Below are 19,149 nucleotides of genomic sequence, written 5' to 3'. Positions count from 1 at the left end.
CTTAATAAATGCCAACATCATTATTATAATTATTCACATAATTCACCTGCTTCACTATTTCCAGGAAAATTAATAATGATAATAATAATAATAATAATAATAACGATCACTACAACAACAATATTTGTTAAATGCTTAATAAGTGCTTGATGTGCTGGGGTAGATACAGGTTTTTCACGTTGGACATAGTCCCTGTCCTACCTAGGGCTCACAGTCAAAGTAGTAGGGAGAACAAACAGGTATTTAATCCCCTTTTTACAGATGAGAAAATTGAGGCCCAGTGAAGTTGTGACTTGCCCAAGTTCACGGACAAGTAATTGGCAGAGTTGGGATTAGAACCCGTGTCCTCTGATTCCCAGGCCTAGGTTCTTTCCACTAGACCATCCTGCTTCTCAAATTTATCAATCCAAAGTATCTATACCCAGCCAGCCATAAGAAGCAGGAGTGGGAATTCCTTGCCAGTTAAGGACAGGGAGAGACTGAAAGCCCTAGGCATTGAGTCCTTGTTTACCCTGATATTCTCAGGAAGAGAAAATCAGTACAGCTTTTTTTCCAGCTCATGTCTAGGCTGTTAGGGTCTCTATTCCAGCTTCTCCCTTAATAATAATAATAATAATGATGGTATTTGTTAAGTGCTTACTATGTGCCAAGCACTGTTCTAAGCATTGGGGTAGATACAAGGTAATCAGGTTGTCCCACATGGGGCTCACAGTCTTAATCCCCATTTTACAGATGAGGTAAATGAGGCACAGAGAGGTCAAGTGGCTTGCCCAAAGTCACACAGCTGATAAGTGGCGGAGCCGGAAATAGAACCCACAGCCTCTGATTCCCAAGCCCGTGCTCTTTCCACTAAGCCACGTTGCTTCTCAATCCTTGAACGGAGGTGTAATATATTCGGTGTCTAGGACTGAGTTTACAAGACTTGACCCTCTCTCCATCATTAGTTTGGGACTTGCCCTACGTTTTTAAAGTCACTAACCTCAGAGCAAGAAGGGAAAGGAAATGTCAAGTATTTGGACCCGCTGCAAAATAGGTCTTTAATCTTCTGGGACTCTTTTCAGAGTCCCATTAGTTATAATGCTCCAGCTGGTAATGTCTACTGGGAAGGTGGCGGACTCAAATAATAACTTCAACGTGTAATCTAGGAATGAGTGAGAATGTTGCACAGCCTAAGGAGAAAGGATCAGTGTCAGTATCAGCGTTCACAGTATGGATGGAAAACCCACTGTGGACAGAGCCTAGTAATAAGCAGCATGAGAAGCAGCATGAGTAGAGTGGATAGAGCATGGGCCTGGGAATCAGAAGGTCATGGGTTCTAATAGCTCCACCGCTTGTCTGCCACGTGACCTTGGGTGAGTCACTTCACTTCTCTGCGCCTCAATTACCTTATTTGTAAAAACATGGGGATTAAGAGTGTGAGCCCAGGGTGGAACAGGGACTGTGTTCAACCTGATTAGCTTGTATCTATCTCAGCCCCTAAAACAGTGCTTGGCACATAGTAAGCATTTAAGTACCACAATTATTATGATTAATTATTAATAAACAACTGGGAAATGTTCAAAATAAACAAGCAGCATACTCTGCCTTTGGGATTATTGTGAGCAGGGACTGTGTCTACCAACTCTGTTACATTGTACTCTCCCAAGTACAATATACTTAGTACAGTGCTCTGCACACAATAAGCACTCAATAAATACAATTGATTGTTTGATTGAGGATCTAAATCATTGGTTAGCATTAAATTTTTGACTGAACCATCTAGACTCTTAATCTTCTGCCACCTTTTTTATTAGAAAATTTTCATTCATTAAGAATTTAGAATTATCTGATTCACACTCCTTTTTAAGAAAATGAATGCCTTGGCAAACAATACTCACAAATGAAGATCAGTAACAATCTTGTCTTGATTTCCCCAGTTCCTCCTAAATCACCTGGCTTCCAAGACTACTGCTTCATGAGATGTATCCTATCTACCTGTGGGCAGGAATGATTTATTGATGATGGTCAGATCTGTGGCATGGGAGAGACATAAGGAGTCTTTGAAATGTCAGAAGTAACTTACAGAAGCCTCATCAACAATACAATAATAATAACGAACAACTATAACATTGATACAAGGCTAGAAAATGTTTCTGGGTAAGAGCCCTTCCCCCCATTTACAACCCCTTCTATGTATCGGGGTAACCTGCTCTCCATTTCCAACCCTGAGCACCTAGGATCAATGCAATAGTTTAAAATTTCCTGCTTAAACAGTCAGGATGAATTCAGTGATTAGCTTCTCTGTAAGATGGTTCTTTTAATGTCTTAGTTATTTTTATGCACATTTCCGTTTCTAATTAATCCAGATAAAGAAATGCTATAGTAACCGGACTGCGTGTTCTTTGAAGAGATGAAACTGGTCACACCATCATGGTGTCAGCAAATTCTCATTAAGCAACTGGCTGTGCAAAACAAAGCATGCTATAAAAGGCAAAAGGGGATGATCTGTTGCGTGTTCTTGAGTTTTTTTGCAAAGAACATCTTAGAAATGTTCCATTTCTCTCAGCATTTTATGTTTTGGGATCTTAACTTTCTCTGTTGTTTTCTAGTTTGTGGGTATAACAGCCTATTATATGCAAAATAAAACCTCAGAAGGGTGTAGGACTGTGGAAAATGTTTTTTTCTTCCAAATTTTCAGGGACTTGAGTTCCGGAGCAATAGGCCCCTCAGAATTACTGAAGGGGAAAAGTGCTTGAGTGTTGATCGATCAGTCAGTGATATTTAATGATCACTTACTGTGAGCAGAGCACTATACTAAGCTCTTGGGAGATTACAAAACAGTAGAGTTGGTAGCGTCATTCCCTTCTCACTAGGGGCTTACAGCCTAGAGGGCTACCTCACTAAGGGTTAGATGTCTGGAGTCTGGGCAGAGCTGGGGATTTATCACTTACTGCAGAGGTTTTACATCACCCCACCTCATTTTTATAATTTCTTCACCTGATGTGGTCAGAAGCACTCAGCCGCATTACTATACCACACTCAATTACCCATGATAATGGGTGTGGAGCTGGCAGGTTCACCCCCAGCCCACCCCAACTTATACAGAAACACAAACTTATTCAGATACACATTCTGAACCCCTTCTCATTCAGCTCCCCTGTTGTGATAATGACTGCTTCTGGGAGTCAAAAGGACCTGGGTTATAATCCCACATGTGCCTTTAGCTTGTGCATTTAGCTTTAATTCTATTTGTTCTGACGACTTGACACCTGTCCACATGTTTTGTTTTGTTGTCTGTCTCCCCTTTCTAGATTGTGAGCCCGTTGTTGGGTAGGGACCATCTCTATATGTTGCCAACTTGTACCTCCCAAGCGCTTAGTACAGTGCTCTGCACACAGTAGACACTCAATAAATACGACTGACTGACTGAATGAATGAATGTGTCATATGTCTGCTATGTGACGCTGGGCAAGTCACCCCATTTATCTGTGCCTCAGTTACTTCATCTGCAAAATGGGGACTGTGAGTCCCATGTGGGACTCAACTGTGTCTGACCTGATTATCTTATATATATCCCAGTGCTTAGTACAGTTCCTGACACATAGTAAGCACTTAACATACCCCATAAAAAAATGGCTGCCAACCAACAGTCCTTACTAGCATTTACTGCATGCAGACACTGTACAAAGTGGTTGGGAAAATGCAAAAGAATTAGTAGGCACGATCATTCTACCTCTGTAGACAGTAGCTTATTGTGAGCTCACTGTGGGCAGAGAACATGTTTGTGATATTGTTGTGATGTACTCTCCCAAGCACTCAGTATAGTGCCCTGAACACAGTAAGTGCTTAATAAATACAATTGATTGATTGATTCTTCTCAAATAGCCTACAACCTATTGTAGACCATTACTGATAGGCTTAATTCCTGCTATGGGGAGAGGAAATGGTCATATGTTGGGGAGAAAGTCAATCTCTCTTCCTCCCTTCAAAGCCGTACTGAGAGCTCACCTCCTCCAGGCGGCCTTCCCAGACTGAGCCTCCTCCTTCCTCTCCCCCTCCTCCCCCTCCCCATCCCCCCCGCCTTACCTCCTTCCCCTCCCCACAGCACCTGTATATATGTATATATGTTTGTACGTATTTATTACTCTATTTATTTTATTTGTACATATTTATTCTATTTATTTTATTTTGTTAATATGTTTTGTTTTGTTGTCTGTCTCCCCCTTCTAGACTGTGAGCCCGATGTTGGGTAAGGACCGTCTTTATATGTTGCAAACTTGTACTCCCCAAGCGCTCTGCACACAGTAAGCACTCAATAAATATGATTGAATGAATGAATCTAGGAATTTGAATAGGGCAGTGGGTTGGGAGGCAAAAAGGAAAATTTGTCTAAAGATAGCTATTCCAGTTGGGCAGGTTCTGGGTTGTGAGAAGAAGCACTTGGGAAAGACTTCATATTTTTTTTTATTCCCGCTGGAGAAAACCTAGTGGTACAAGCTAAGTATATTTCAAAGGCAAAAAGTTTTTTTTCTCTCTCTTTCTCTCTCTTCATCTCTTTTTTTCTCTCTCTCCTTTATGAAACAACATGGCCTAATGAAAAGAGCATGCGTCTGGGAGTCAGAAGACCTGGGTTCTAATCCTGGCTCCCCATTTGTCTGTTGTGAGTCCTTGCACAAGTCACTTCTCTGTGCCTCAGTTCACTCATCTGTAAAATGGGGATTAAGACTGTGAGCCCCACTTTGGGACAGCCTGATCACCTTGTAACCTCCCCAGCACTTAGAACAGTGCTTTGCACATAGTAAGTGCTTAATTAATGCCATCATTATTATTAACTTCTCTGTATCTCAGTTACCACATCTGTAAAACGGGGATTCGATATCCCATCTCCCTCATACTTAGACTGTGAGCACTGTCTCATGGACTGTGTGCAACCAGATTATCTTGTCTCTACCCCAGCACTTAGTACAATACTTAAGTAAGCCCTGAAAATTTTCACAGTTACATTTATTAATATTAATAATAATAGCAATAATATGATGTCTTTGACATAACTTCCTGGTTTAACACTATCATGTTTTTTCCAATGAGTGCCAAAAATCCATACAAAATGAGAGTGGAGGGACACCCAGAGAGTGAGAAACAGAGAGTCGGGGGGCATTGATTCTCTTTCCCGTTTCAGGATGATCTTCTAGACTGTGAGCCCGCTGTTGGGTAGGGACTGTCTCTATGTGTTGCTGACTTGTACTTCCCAAGCGCTTAGTACAGTGCTCTGCACACAGTAAGTGCTCAATAAATACGATTGATTGACTGATCCCCAGCCCTGACTTGGGTTGTGGCCATCCCTGACCCTGACAGAATGGTAATGAGGGTCAGCGAATCTGAGTGCCAGGACTGGGAGTATCTCTGTCACTGCAAAGAAGCTAGTGGACCCCAATGAAAGAATTGGGTGGATTAATCTCCAAAAACCAGAAAATCTATCACTCAAATTTATTGAGCATTTACTGTTTGTCAGAGTACTTTATTAAGCACTTGGAAGAGTTCAATATAACAGTTGGTAGACATGTTCCCTGCCCACAAAGATCTTACAGTCTAAAATGGGAGAAAGACCTTTAAATTAATTGGGGATATGTACTTGACTACTATGTGGCTGAGACTGGGGTGAATAAAGGTATAGATTCATTCATTCATTCATTCATTCATTCAATTGTACTTATTGAGCGCTTACTGTGTGCAGAGTACTGTACAGATTCAAGTGCAATAGTGATGCAGAAGGGAAAGGGAGTAGGGAAATGAGGGCTTAGTCATGGAAGGTCTCTTGGAGGAGATGTAACAGATCCTAGAGAACCAACGGATCAATAGTACCCACGCCGATTAAGTTTTATCAATGATTGGGTCTCTTCAGTATTTCCAGCTGCTGATGAAATCCAGCTGTCCAAGAGTTCTCAGCGAGGAGAACAGGCAGAGGCAAATGACAGTGCCGTCTTGTCATGAAAGTAAAGCAGTCAGGTCATTGAGGTTGTTCTGTAGGAGGACTCTATGTTATCATCATCATCAATCGTATTTATTGAGCGCTTACTGTGTGCAGAGCACTGTACTAAGCGCTTTGGAAGTACAAGTTGGCAACATATGGAGACAGTCCCTACCCAACAGTGGGCCTAAGAGCCTTTTCTGGGAATATTTCTTAAATGGTTAAAATGGATGTCTGCCTTTCAGTTATAGACCATCACGAAAACAACAAGAGACCAATTCTTCATGCGGGCTTGAAGAATATTTGACCTCTGCTGCCATCGTGGAAATGACACACTGGCCTCTCTCTTTCCTAGGAACAGATCGCCATCTTGTGTTAACAAGATATCACACCTCCCTGGAACACCTTCCTCGTGCAAACTTCATTCCCCAAACTGAGCTGAGCAGCTTAATAAAAGATTAAAAAGAGCAATGTGATGGTTTTAGGCTTCTAGAGTTGGCATTAAGCCTTTTCCTATTCAAAGAATGGGATGTTATACCAGGCTTTAGGGGTGAAAAGAAAGGGAGAAATTAGACTGAAAAAAAAGAACAAGAGACTAGATGAATTGGATGGGATGAAAATCCATTTCATACCAGGTGGTGGTTTCAGGCTTCTGGAATTAGCATTAAGCCTTTTCCTACTCAACGAACGGGATGTTACACCTGACTTTAGGGGTGAAAAGAAAGGGAGAAATTAGATTGAAAAAAAAGAACAAGAGACTAGATGAATTGGATGGGATGAAAATCCATTTCATACCCGGTGATGGTTTTAGGCTTCTAGAATTAGCATTAAGCCTTTTCCTACTCAACGAATGGGATGTTACACCTGGCTTTAGGGGTGAAAAGAAAGGGGGAAATTAGATTAAAAAAAAAGAACAAGAGAATAGACGAATTGGATGGGATGAAAATCCATTTCATATCCGGCGATGGTTTTGGGCTTCTAGAATTAGCATTAAGCCTTTTCCTACTCAATGAACGGGATGTTACACCTGGCTTCAGGGGTGAAAAGAAAGGGGAAAATTAGATTAAAAAAAAGAGCAAGAGAATAGATGAATTGAATGGGATGAAAATACATTTCATATCCAGTGGTTATCAATCAATCAATCAATCGTATTCATTGAGCTCTTACTGTATGCAGAGCACTGTACTAAGCGCTTGGGAAGTACAAGTTGGCAACATATAGAGACAGTCCCTACCCAACAGTGGGCTCACAGTTATGACTGCTCTTTCTGAGACTGGGAATTCTAAGTGGTGAATTGGTGGTACTGACTCTAAGCATAGGCATGATGATGTCTTATAGAGATAAATTTGGTTATGGGTATTGCATTGCATCTTAGAATTCTGAAAAGATTGCAAATGGAAGAAGATAAATTGAGAGCTGAATAACTTAGAGATAACATTGGCTATTATGTGCATGTTAAATTGGGTCAAATGGTTCAGAAAATGCATGTATATTTTGTGAAGTTTTATGATTAGAATAGAAAAGGGTAAAATAATCAAAACGGCAAACTAAATGCTACAAGGAGAATGGGAATGTTTTTATTTAAAGCAATTTGAAATTTCATAGTTCTAATATCCATAATCCCTCTAGACTATAAACTAATCGTGGGCAGAGAATGTGTCTGCCAACTCTGTTTCACTGCTCTCTCTCCCAAGTGCTTAGTACAGAGCTCTGCGCATATTAAGCTCTCAATAAATACCATTGATGATGATGATAATCTAGTGTATTCACCTCAGAACGATATTGATTTGCATTGCTAAGACATCGACATTAACTGCTTGGAGTTGGCATAATGTTTTAAACAGATTTCCAAACATTGCTAATGGAACAGGAAACCAAAATAGACATTGCAGTGTTCTCTGTGCAACACCATTGAGCAATAGGTATTAACTCTGAGAGGCTGTGAAATTCAACTCTCCATCACCCAGAGATTTTCTGAGGAAGTTTCTACACCATTACCCTGCTCGTCTTTGAACACTATCCCCTCTTCTATGGAATTCCCACCCTCTAGTACGGTATCTGCAAGAAATAGAGAAAGCTCTGTTGTCCAGTTTGATTTCCTTTGGCTTTGATAGTAATATGCTTGATTGCTTTTAATTTCACAGAGAATTTCTGAGCAATGTGTGGTTCTCTGATGATAATAATAATGGTGATGTTGGTATTAGTTAAGTGCATACAATGTGTCAAGCACTGTTCTAAGCTCTGGGGTAAATACAAGCTAATCAGGTTGGACACAGTCTCTGTCCCACATGGGGCTCACATTCTTAGTCCCCAGTTTACAGATGAGGTAAATGAGGCACAAAGGAGTGAAGTGACTTGCCCAAGATCCCTCAGCAGACAAGTGGCAGAGCTGGGATTAGAACCCAGGTCCTTCTGCCTCTCAGGCCTGTGCTTTATCCACTTAGGCCATGCTCCTTCCCTGATGGCACAGTCCACACGTGAATGAATAGATGGATGTGACCCATGTACAAGCATATGCTTCCCATGTCTGCTCTAGGCAGTGATAATCAGAACCGAGAAGAACTGAGGGATAGACGGGGAGGTGGTGTAGGGTGTCATTTTCCAAGTATTCATCATTTTTCTGGCCTGGGTGTTTCTGGATCCATCTCATTTCACTAAGGTTAGTTATGTGAATTTGTGCTGATTGATCTGTGGAATTAGAATGTGTTATTTTGCATAATGAAGATCCTCTTCTTAAATGATGAAAACCTGAAATGCCAGTGTCTTAAATATTCAGGACTAAGATGCAGTCCTTCCAGGACTAATGATAAAGAGAAGCAGTGTGGCTTAGTGGCAAGAGCCCGGGCTCTGGAGTCAGAGGTCATGAGTTCAAATCCCAGCTCCGCCAATTGTCAGCTGTGTGACTTTGGGCAAGTCATTTAACTTCTCTGTGCCTCAGTTACCTTATTTGTAAAATGGGGATAAAGACTGTGAGTCCCTCGTGGAACAACCTGATCAACCTGTAACTTCCCCAGTGCTTTGCACATAGTAAGCACTTAATAAATGCCATTATTATTATTGTTATTAATGATGTAGTCTATGTTTTCTCTCTTCCAACTGCTGCCTCCCACCTCTTAGCCATTTCTCTCTCCTCCAGACCGTAAACGCGTTATTGGTGGAGAATGTGTTTACCAACTCTGTTACATTGAACTCTCCCAAGAGCTTAGTACAGCGCTTTGCACACAGTATGCACTCAATAAATGCCACTGATTGATTGACAACAGTAACGTCTATACTAGAGTGTAGGCCAGGGCACCACAAAGACGGGAAATTCAGGCTGGTTTCTATTACAACTCGGTACACCTCTGGTCAAAGATTCGAAGGATGATCATCTCTGCTGATGATCAGCAGCAGGATGTCAGTAGGGAGGGTGGAGTTTAGGGCAATGAATCTACCACAGGGCTCTGTTTGTGGGGAGGAGAGGAAAAAGGAGTGTTAAAGAGTGGAGATCTGTCTTTTCAACTCTTCCCACCAACCAATCAATCAGTCAATCAATTGTATGGACTGAGCAGTTGTAGATATTTTTATGTTTGTCTCCCAGGAAAAGTGTCATTGTACAAGCACTTGAAAGAGTATTATAGAGTTAAGATTAGCAGCCATGATCTCTACCCTCAAGCAGCTTACAATTCCCCTCCTCCCTGGGCAACAATGTAGATGCCACTTTCTGCTCTCTGCCCTTACTAATAGGACTGGGGCCATCTCTAGTCCCATTCTCAAGTGGAAATCAATCAATCAATGGAATTTATTGAGGGCTTACTATGTACAGAGCACTGTACTAAGCACTTGGGAGAGTACAATACCACAGAATTAGTGGACACTTTTCCTGCCCATAATGAGCTTGCAGCCTAGAGGGGGAAACAGACATTAATATGAACCAATACTTTATAAAATATAATTTAAAGATATGTACATAAGTGTTGTGAGGTTGGGGGTGGGGTCTGCTATGTGACCTTGGGCAAGACACTTGACTTCTCTGTTCCTCAGTCATCTCATCCATAAAATGGAGGTTGAGACTGTGAGTTCCATGTGGGACAGAGACTGTGTCCAAGCCAATTTGCTTTTATCTGCCCCAGTGCTTAGTACAGTGCCTGGCACATAGTAAGCGCTTAATAAATACCATAATTTTTACTATTACATCAAATGTCCAAAGGGAATGTCCAAGGGAAAAGGAGGATTAGAGGAGTGTAGGTGATTTGGGCTGAGGCAAACAAAGCTTCCCCTTCAGGATGGCACCTGGAGAGTTTCCAGTAGTCTAGCAGTTTCAGCTACAGGAGGGAGAGTTAAGCAGAGTCATACACATTCCATTCCTAGCTTGACCAGTGGCTAGTGAGTGGAAGGAAATCTGCTACAAGTCAAAACTCCCCTGTGCTGGGCAGCAGCGGCATGGGAGAGAGTTGAGGGTGGAGACAAGTTTATTGCATGGAAGGAGGCAATGGTAAACGACTTCCATATTTTTACCAAGAAAACTCTCTGGATACACAACCAGAATGACTGGAGGTGGAGTTGGGGCATTCTGGGAGAGATGTGTCCATGGCGTCGTTATGGGTCTGAGACTACTCAACAGCATAAGACAAGTTACAACCGCTCCCTCTTGTATTTGGTCTTTGGTCCTGTTCACCAGCTGCTGTAGGAACTCCTCAGACAGTGTGCCGTGAGATATTATCACTATTGCTCTTACCCTAGGAACTGCCTGTGGATTCAGTGATCCACATCTTCTGTGAACCCAGGGTCTTATTGATTAACATCACTCATAAGCTAATGATAATAATCGTGGTATTTGTTAGGCACTTAGTATGTGCTGGGCGCTGCACTAAGCGCTGGTGTGGATACAAGCAAATCAGGTTTGACACAGTCTTAATTCCCATTTTACAGGTAAGGGAACTGAGCCACAGAGAAGTGAAGTGATTTTCCCAAGGTCACACAGCAGGCAAGTGGCAGAATCAGGATTAGAACTCAGGTTCTTTGATTCCCAGGCCCATGTTCAATCCACTAGGCCACACTGCTTCCCTACTAGTGGCCTAGTAGGCTAGTGGCTACTAGCTACTGGTGGCTAATGGCTTCACTGATACACACCTCCCATGAGTCTGCTGATTTATTGCTCCGTGCCTTTCATGGGCCTGTAGGGTTATTAATCCGCAAGATGTATAGGCCCGCTGTTTTATTGTTCCACGTCCCCCAAGGGTCTATGGGTTCACTATTCTCTCTAGGCTGTAAGCTTCTTGTGGGCAGGGATCGTGCATACTAGTGCTGTTATATTGTATTCTCCCAAGTGCTTAGTACAGTGCTCTGCACCCAATAAGCCTTTGGCCTGGAACGTTCCCTCCTCACATCAGATAAATGTTCTCCGCCTCTTCAAAACCCTAAGTAAGGCATATCTCCTCCATGAAGCCTTCCTTGACTAAGCCCTCCTCTCCTTTTCTTCCACTCCCTTCCGCACCACTCTTACTTGCTCCTTCATTCATCACCCCCATCCCTACAGCACTTATGTATATATCTGTAATTTATTTATTTACTTATCCATTAATTTATTTATATTCATGTATGCCTCCCCCGCTAGACTGTGGGCTTGTTGCAGGCAAGAATGTGTCTGCTTGTTGTCATATTGTACTCTCCCAATCACTTAGTACAGTGCTTTGCACAGAATGTGCTCAGTAAATACGATTGAATGAATAAGAGCTCAATAAATACCACTTATTGACTGATTCATTGTTCGGCACTTCCCACGTGCAATGGTTTTGGGTACTTCTAAGTTTCTTGGTGAGCCTCAGTGAGGTCAGTCATTTGTTAGGACCAATAAATTTCGCTTAAATAATAAATGATTGACAGGAGTCATTACAGTGAGTTTGGTCCTCTAGATTCCATGTTTCAATCCACACTGATTTGGGTGGAGTAGTTGTCTGGTTATGGTACTGAAAGCCCAGGTTGTTGTTGTTGTCTTATGCTGTTGAGTCGTGAATGACACACAGCGATGCCATGGGCACATCTCTCCCAGAACACCCCACCTCCATCTGCAATTATTCTGGTAGTGTATCCATAGAGCTTTCTTGGTAAATATATGGAATCAATCAATCAATCAATGTCGTATTTATTGAGCGCTTACTATGTGCAGAGCACTGTACTAAGCACTTGGGAAGTACAAATTGGCATCACATAGAGACAGTCCCTACCCAACAGTGGGCTCACAGTCTAAAAGGGGGAGACAGAGAACAGAACCAAACATACCAACAAAATAAAATAAGTAGGACAGAAATGTACAAGTAAAATAAATAAATAAATAAATAAATAGAGTAATAAATATGTACAACCATATATACATATATACAGGTGCTGTGGGGAAGGGAAGGAGGTAAGACGGGGGGATGGAGAGGGGGACGAGGGGGAGAGGAAAGAAGGGGCTCAGTCTGGGAAGGCCTCCTGGAGGAGGTGAGCTCTCAGCAGGGCCTCGAAGGGAGGAAGAGAGCTAGCTTGGCGGATGGGCAGAGGGAGGGCATTCCAGGCCCGGGGGATGACGTGGGCCGGGGGTCGATGGCGGGACAGGCGAGAGCAAGGTACAGTGAGGAGATTAGCGGTGGAGGAGCGGAGGGTGCGGGCTGGGCAGTAGAAGGAGAGAAGGGAGGTGAGGTAGGAGGGGGCGAGGTGATGGACAGCCTTGAAGCCCAGGGTGAGGAGTTTCTGCCTGATGCGCAGATTGATCGGTAGCCATTGGAGGTTTTTGAGGAGGGGAGTAATATGTCCAGAGCGTTTCTGGACAAAGATAATCTGGGCAGCAGCATGAAGTATGGATTGAAGTGGAGAGAGACACGAGGATGGGAGATCAGAGAGAAGGCTAGTGCAGTAGTCCAGACGGGATAGGATGAGAGCTTGAATGAGCAGGGTAGCGGTTTGGATGGAGAGGAAAGGGCGGATCTTGGCAATGTTGCGGAGCTGAGACCGGCAGGTTTTGGTGACGGCTTGGATGTGAGGGGTGAATGAGAGAGCGGAGTCGAGGATGACACCAAGGTTGCGGGCTTGTGAGACGGGAAGGATGGTAGTGCCGTCAACAGAGACGGTTTACCATTGCCTCCTTCTGCTCAGTAAACTTGAGACTCCATACTCGACTCTCTCCACTGCTGCCCAACACAGGAGAGTTTTAACTTGTAGCAGATTGCCTTCCACTCACGAGCCCACTGCCCAAGCTAGGAATGGAATGGGTATGCCTCTGCTTGACTCTCCCTCCCATAGTCAAGATTGGCAGAGTACTGAAAACTCCCCAGGTGTGATACAATACACCCTTAATACAAGCACCCATTTTTGTTTTTCTACAAGTCTCTCGTAAAGCCCTTCACAAACCCAGAGCCTCTGGCCAATTAACATCCATGTACCTGGTCTTCTTCATAAGTCACAGTGTGCCTAGATAGAGAGCCATCCCAGGAGAAGTTGCGGGAGGAATGTCAGGTGCTTAGTACAGAGCTCTGCATACAGTAAGCACTCAGTAAAGAGGATTGAATGAATAAACAGAGGCTGACAGAGCTGCCCTCTCACCATCAGATGCAGCCACAAAACCACACAGAGGAAATAAATATTTTCTCTGCATGAAGACCTGAATCGAAAAGACATCAGAAGAACATAACTAAATATGAAAAATAATAAGGTAAGAGAATAATGAATTATGACTGTAGAAACATGTTCTAGTTTAAAGAACATGGACCTGGGAGAAACTGGATTCTAATCCCAGCTTCTCCACTTGTCTGCTGTGTGACCATGGGGAAGTCACTTAACTTCTCTATGCCTCAAGTTACTTCATCTGTAAAATGGGGATTAAATGCTACTCCTTCCTACTTGGACTGTGAGTCCCTTGTGGGAGAGGGACTGTGTCCACTCCAAGTTTTTGGTAGCCACCCCAGCACTTAGTATGGTACTTGGCTTAAGCGATTAACAAGTACCAAAAAAAGTTAAAAGTTGGCAGGAATAGGGCAAGGATGTGTTTATAAACTCAAATCTATGAAGGTAAATATGAAACATCAGCAAGTGATGGGACTACTTAATGATATATTTAATGACCTAACATATGCTACACGTGAGTGAAGATTAATTAAAAGACCGGAAAAAGTGGTAGTAGCAATTTGTCTCTAAAAAGAAAATTAAACACCTTCAAAGATCTCTCTGGCCAATTAGTTGATAAAATACCTTTCTAGGTATTTTTTTTGTTGTGATCTCGACTCAATCTGTTTCAAGTGGAAAATAGCTAGATCAAAGAATATGTTATTTTAATTAGCACCTTTACTGGTGTCTTGAATAAAGAGGTCAAGCATTAGATGATAAAGTTTAGAGAATTTATGAGTCTGAATTCAAACTAAAATCTACTGCATTTTAGTTTTGTCACCAGCATATGAATGAGTAAAAACGTTGTTTATTTTATTGCTATTTTTTCATATTAAAAGCCACACCCAGGCCCTTGTAGGTCCAGGTAGATAGAAGAGATTAAAGGGATGGCCTAGTGGAAATAGCACAAGACTGGGAATTAGGGGACCTGGGTTCTATTTCCAGTTCTGGCAGCTGTCCGCTATGTGACCTTAGGCAAGCCACTTAACTTCACCGTACCTCAGTTTTCTCGTCTATAAAATGGGAATTAAACAGCCATTGTCCCTCCTCCTTACAGAGTGAGTCCTATGTGGACCACAAGGACTGCGTGTGATCTGATTATCCCTAATCTACCCCAGTGCTTAGCCCAGTAATTGGCACATGGTAATTGCTTAAGAAATGCCACCATTATTATTATTATTCTAAAGAAGGTACATCATCCTCATTGTTATGGTCCTAATCATACTGTGTCTGGAGGGCTATATTTGATGCCTACTGTTTGCAGAATACTATCCTAAATCCTGGGACAAGGGGCAGGAATGATGATTCAGTCCTGAGCCTCAGGGTGCTTGCAGCCTATGAATGGGGAATGGGTGGCAGAAGTGAGTAAGTGAAGGCCACACAAGGCGAGAATAAAGTGATAAACAGAACAAAATAACTAGAGAACATGAGGGCAACAGAAATGAAAGGATATGTGATAAAGGTTTCCATGACAGATTGGATCATTTAGCGCTCGGAATCAGTAGGAGAAATCCTTCAAGATGATCCCATAAAGCAGCGGTTTATAGACTCTTCTTCTCTGCTGTCTCCATAGTTTTAATAGCTAAGTCACCAAACCATCACCCAATTGTCACCCAACAGAGAAGCAGTGTGGCTTAGTCAATAGAGGTCTGAAAATCAGAAGGACCTGCGTTCCAATCCTGGCTCCACCACATGTCTGCTGCATGACCTTGGGTCAATCAAATTCTCTATGCCTCAGTTCTTCTTCAAACGCTGTTGAGTTATTTACGACCCATAGCGACTCCACGGACACACCTTCTTAAGAATGTCTCATCTTCAGTCATAAATTGTTCTGGTATGTGTACCCACAGAGTTTTCTTGGTAAGGATATGGAGGTGGTTTATCATTGCCTTCATCCACACAGAAAAACCAGAGTCTCTGCTGTTGTCTTTGATCAATGTTTTGATCACTTGATCATCTTTATTTATTTATTTTACTTGTACATATCTATTCTATTTATTTTATTTTGTTAGTATGTTTGGTTTTGTTCTCTGTCTCCCCCTTTTAGACTGTGAACCCACTGTTGGGTAGGGACTGTCTCTATATGTTGCCAATTTGTACTTCCCAAGTGCTTAGTACAGTGCTCTGCACACAGTAAGCGCTCAATAAATATGATTGATGATGATGATCTGCCTTTGAGTCTTCCTCATGCCGCTTCTGCCCAGCACAAGTGAATCGACTTTGTTACCTCAGTTACTTCATCTCTAAAATGGGGATTAAGACTGTGAGCCCTACTCAGGGCAGAGATGGTGTTCAACCAGATTAGCTTGTATCTACCCCAGGGCTTAGTACAGTGCCTGGCACATAGTGAGCGCTTAACAAATACCATTAAAAAAACGACAGAAAACCCCAAACTGCCTGACCAGGGGGTGGTTTCATGGAAGGGGAAGGTAGGACTTTCCTATGGAGTTGATCCCATCGGTGGGGGCAGGGGGAACCCCTGTCTGGGCCTCCACAGCTGGAGCTCTCCGGGTGGGATGTAGAGAGCTGTCGCTGCTGCAACCACTACCACCCCAGGAGCCCCCAAAGACTACAGGAGACATGGGAGCAGGCTGGGCTCTCCTGAAGAGGTGCAGAGAGATGCCTCTGCTCTCCTGCCCCCTTCCACAGCCTCTCCAAACACTGTGCTGGGGACGCGCATCAGGCCAGGGTTCAATTGCACCCATGACTCCTCCTCCAGGAGGCCTTCCCAGACTGAGCCCCTTCTTTCCTCTCCCCCTCGTCCCCCTCTCCATCCCCCATCTTACCTCCTTCCCTTCCCCACAGCACCTGTATATATGTATATATGGTTGTACATATTTATTACTCTATTTATTTATTTATTTATTTATTTATTTTACTTGTACATTTCTATCCTATTTATTTTATTTTGTTGGTATGTTTGGTTCTGCTCTCTGTCTCCCCCTTTTAGACTGTGAGCCCACTGTTTGGTAGGGACTGTCTCTATGTGTTGCCAATTTGTACTTCCCAAGTGCTTAGTACAGTGCTCTGCACATAGTATGCGCTCAATAAATACGATTGATTGATTGATTGATGACTGGCAAAGCAGTGCGGCTCAGTGGAAAGAGCACGGGCCTGAGAGTCAGAGGTCATGGGTTCTAATCCCAGCTCCGCCACTTATAATAATAATAATGTTGGCATTTGTTAAGCGCTTACTATGTAAGAAGCGCTGTTCTAAGCGCTTGTCAGCTGTGTGACCTTGGGCAAGTCACTTAACTTCTCTGTGCCTCAGTTATCTCATCTGTAAAATGCGGATTAAGACTGTGAGCCCCATGTGGGACAACCTGATTACCTTTATCCCCCCCAGTGTTTAGAACAGTGCTTGGCACATAATCATCATCATCATCATCAATCGTATTTATTGAGCGCTTACTAGGTGCAGAGCACTGTACTAAGCGCTTGGGAAGTACAAATTGGCAACATATAGAGACAGTCCCTACCCAACAGTGGGCTCACAGTCTAAAAGGGGGAGACAGAGAACAAAACCAAACATACTAACAAAATAAAATGAATAGAATAGATATGTACAAATAAAATAAATAAATAGAGTAAAAAATATGTACAAACATATATACAGGTGCTGTGGGGAAGGGAAGGAGGTAAGATGGGGGGATGGAGGGGGGACGAGGGGGATTAGGGGGATTATAATAATAATAATAATAATAATAATAATAATAATAATGGCATTTATTAAGTGCTTACTACGTGCAAAGCACTGTTCTAAGCGCTGGAGAGATTACAAGGTGATCAGGTTGTCCCATGGGGGGCTCACAGTCTTAATCCCTATTTTACAGATGAGGTAACTGAGGCACAGAGAAGTTAAGTGACTTGCCCAAAGTCACACAGCTGACAATTGGCAGAGCTGGGATTTGAACCCATGAACCCATGACCTCTGACTCCAAAGCCCAAGCTCTTCCCACTGAGCCATGAGTAAGTGCTTAAAAAATGCCATTATTATTACTGTTATTGTTATTAGATGCCAATCCTAAGAGAGGCAGCATCATATCAGGTCATGGTTCGAACCCTTCGCTTTAGGATTGTTCCAACTGATCGGACTCTGAGGCAAATCTGTCAGCCCTACCAACACGTTGAGGACCCTGTTAAAGGAGCAGTTTGCAGGTCTTTGGCCTCTCTGGCCAGGCAGTACAAAACCTAACAATCCCGACCTTCGCAGTGCTTTAAATATCTAGGAAGTGTGCTGCCACTGCCCTTCCACCCTGCCACAGAAAGAGAAGGCTCTCCACAAGCGGGTAGCTAGGACAGCCTGCACTCTGGTTTGACAACCGATGATTTGGCTTTCAGTTGGTCTGTTTCCTGTCTGCTACCAATAGAGAACTGGATGGTGTTATGTCCATGTTTTTTTTTTATTTCAATGCAGAGAATCCCTTTGCAATGGCTCCTATTGAGTTCTCTAGCTTGGATGCGGTATTTGGGTACATTTTAATGTACTCTAATGTACATTTGGTACATTAGAGAAACAGCGTGGCTCAGTGGAATGCGTACAGGCTTGGGAGCCAGAGATCACTGGTTCTGATCCCGGCTCTGTCACTTGTCAGCTGTGTGACTTTGGGCAAGTCACTTAACTTCTCTGTGCCTCAGTTCCCCCATCTGTAAAATGGGGGTTAAGACTGTGAGCCCCACATGGGACAACCTGAGCACCTTGTATCCCCCCTAGTGCTTAGAACAGTGCTTCGCACATAGTAAGTGCTTAGCAAATACCATCATAATTATTATTATTATTTGGCCCTTTTCATTCATTCAGTAGTTTTTATTGAGCACTTACTGTGTGCAAAGCACTGTACTAAGCACTTGAGAGAGTACAGTGCAACAACAGACACATTCCTGCCCACAACAAGCTAATAGTCTAGAGGGAGAGAAAGACAGTAATATAAATAAATGAATAGATTATTTAAATGAATGAATAAATACATATATAAATGAATTACATGTATATACAGATATATACATTTGTGCTGTGGGGATGGGAGGAGGGATGAATGAAGGAGAAAGTAATAGAGGTTCAGAAGGGAGTGGGAGAAGAAGAGAGGAGACCTTGGTCAGGGAAGGCTTCTTGAAAGAGATATGCCTTCAATAAGGTTTTGAAGTGGAGGAAAGCAATTATCTGTCTGTTGTGAGGAGGGAGGGTATTCCATGCCAGAGGTGGGATGTGGGCGAGAGGTCAGGGGCACGATGGACTAAATCGAGGTATAGTGAGAAGGATAGCAATAAAGGAACAAAATGTGCAGGCTGAGTCATAGTAGGAGAGTAGTGAGCTGAGGTTGGAGGGGGTAATCATGGTTTAGTGGAAAGATCACAGGCTTGGGAGTCAGGGGTCATGAGTTCTGATCCCAGCTCTACCACTTGTCAGCTATATGACTTTGGGCAAGTCACTTAACTTCTCTGGGCCTCAGTTCCCTCATCTGTAAAATGGGGATTAAGACTATGAGCCCCACATGGGACAACCTAATTACCTTGTATCCACCTCAGCGCTTAGAACAGTGGAATGCACATAGTATGCACTTAATTAATACCATTATTATTAT

At 42.9% G+C, this 19,149-nt stretch overlaps 1 non-coding gene across 1 annotated transcript; it reads left to right on the top strand.

Moving 5' to 3' along the window:
• Positions 1-10,201: 10,201 nt before the first annotated feature.
• LOC119934903 lies at positions 10,202-10,339 on the top strand. The gene has a single exon (XR_005453033.1). It is a non-coding gene; the product is annotated as a small nucleolar RNA SNORA7 (small nucleolar RNA).
• Positions 10,340-19,149: the final 8,810 nt, after the last annotated feature.

This window comes from Tachyglossus aculeatus, chromosome 1 (assembly GCF_015852505.1).
Source record: "Tachyglossus aculeatus isolate mTacAcu1 chromosome 1, mTacAcu1.pri, whole genome shotgun sequence".
NCBI lineage: Eukaryota > Metazoa > Chordata > Mammalia > Monotremata > Tachyglossidae > Tachyglossus > Tachyglossus aculeatus.
The sequence above is the reverse complement of the archived record's forward strand: the minus strand, read 5'-3'. Positions and strand labels throughout refer to the sequence as shown.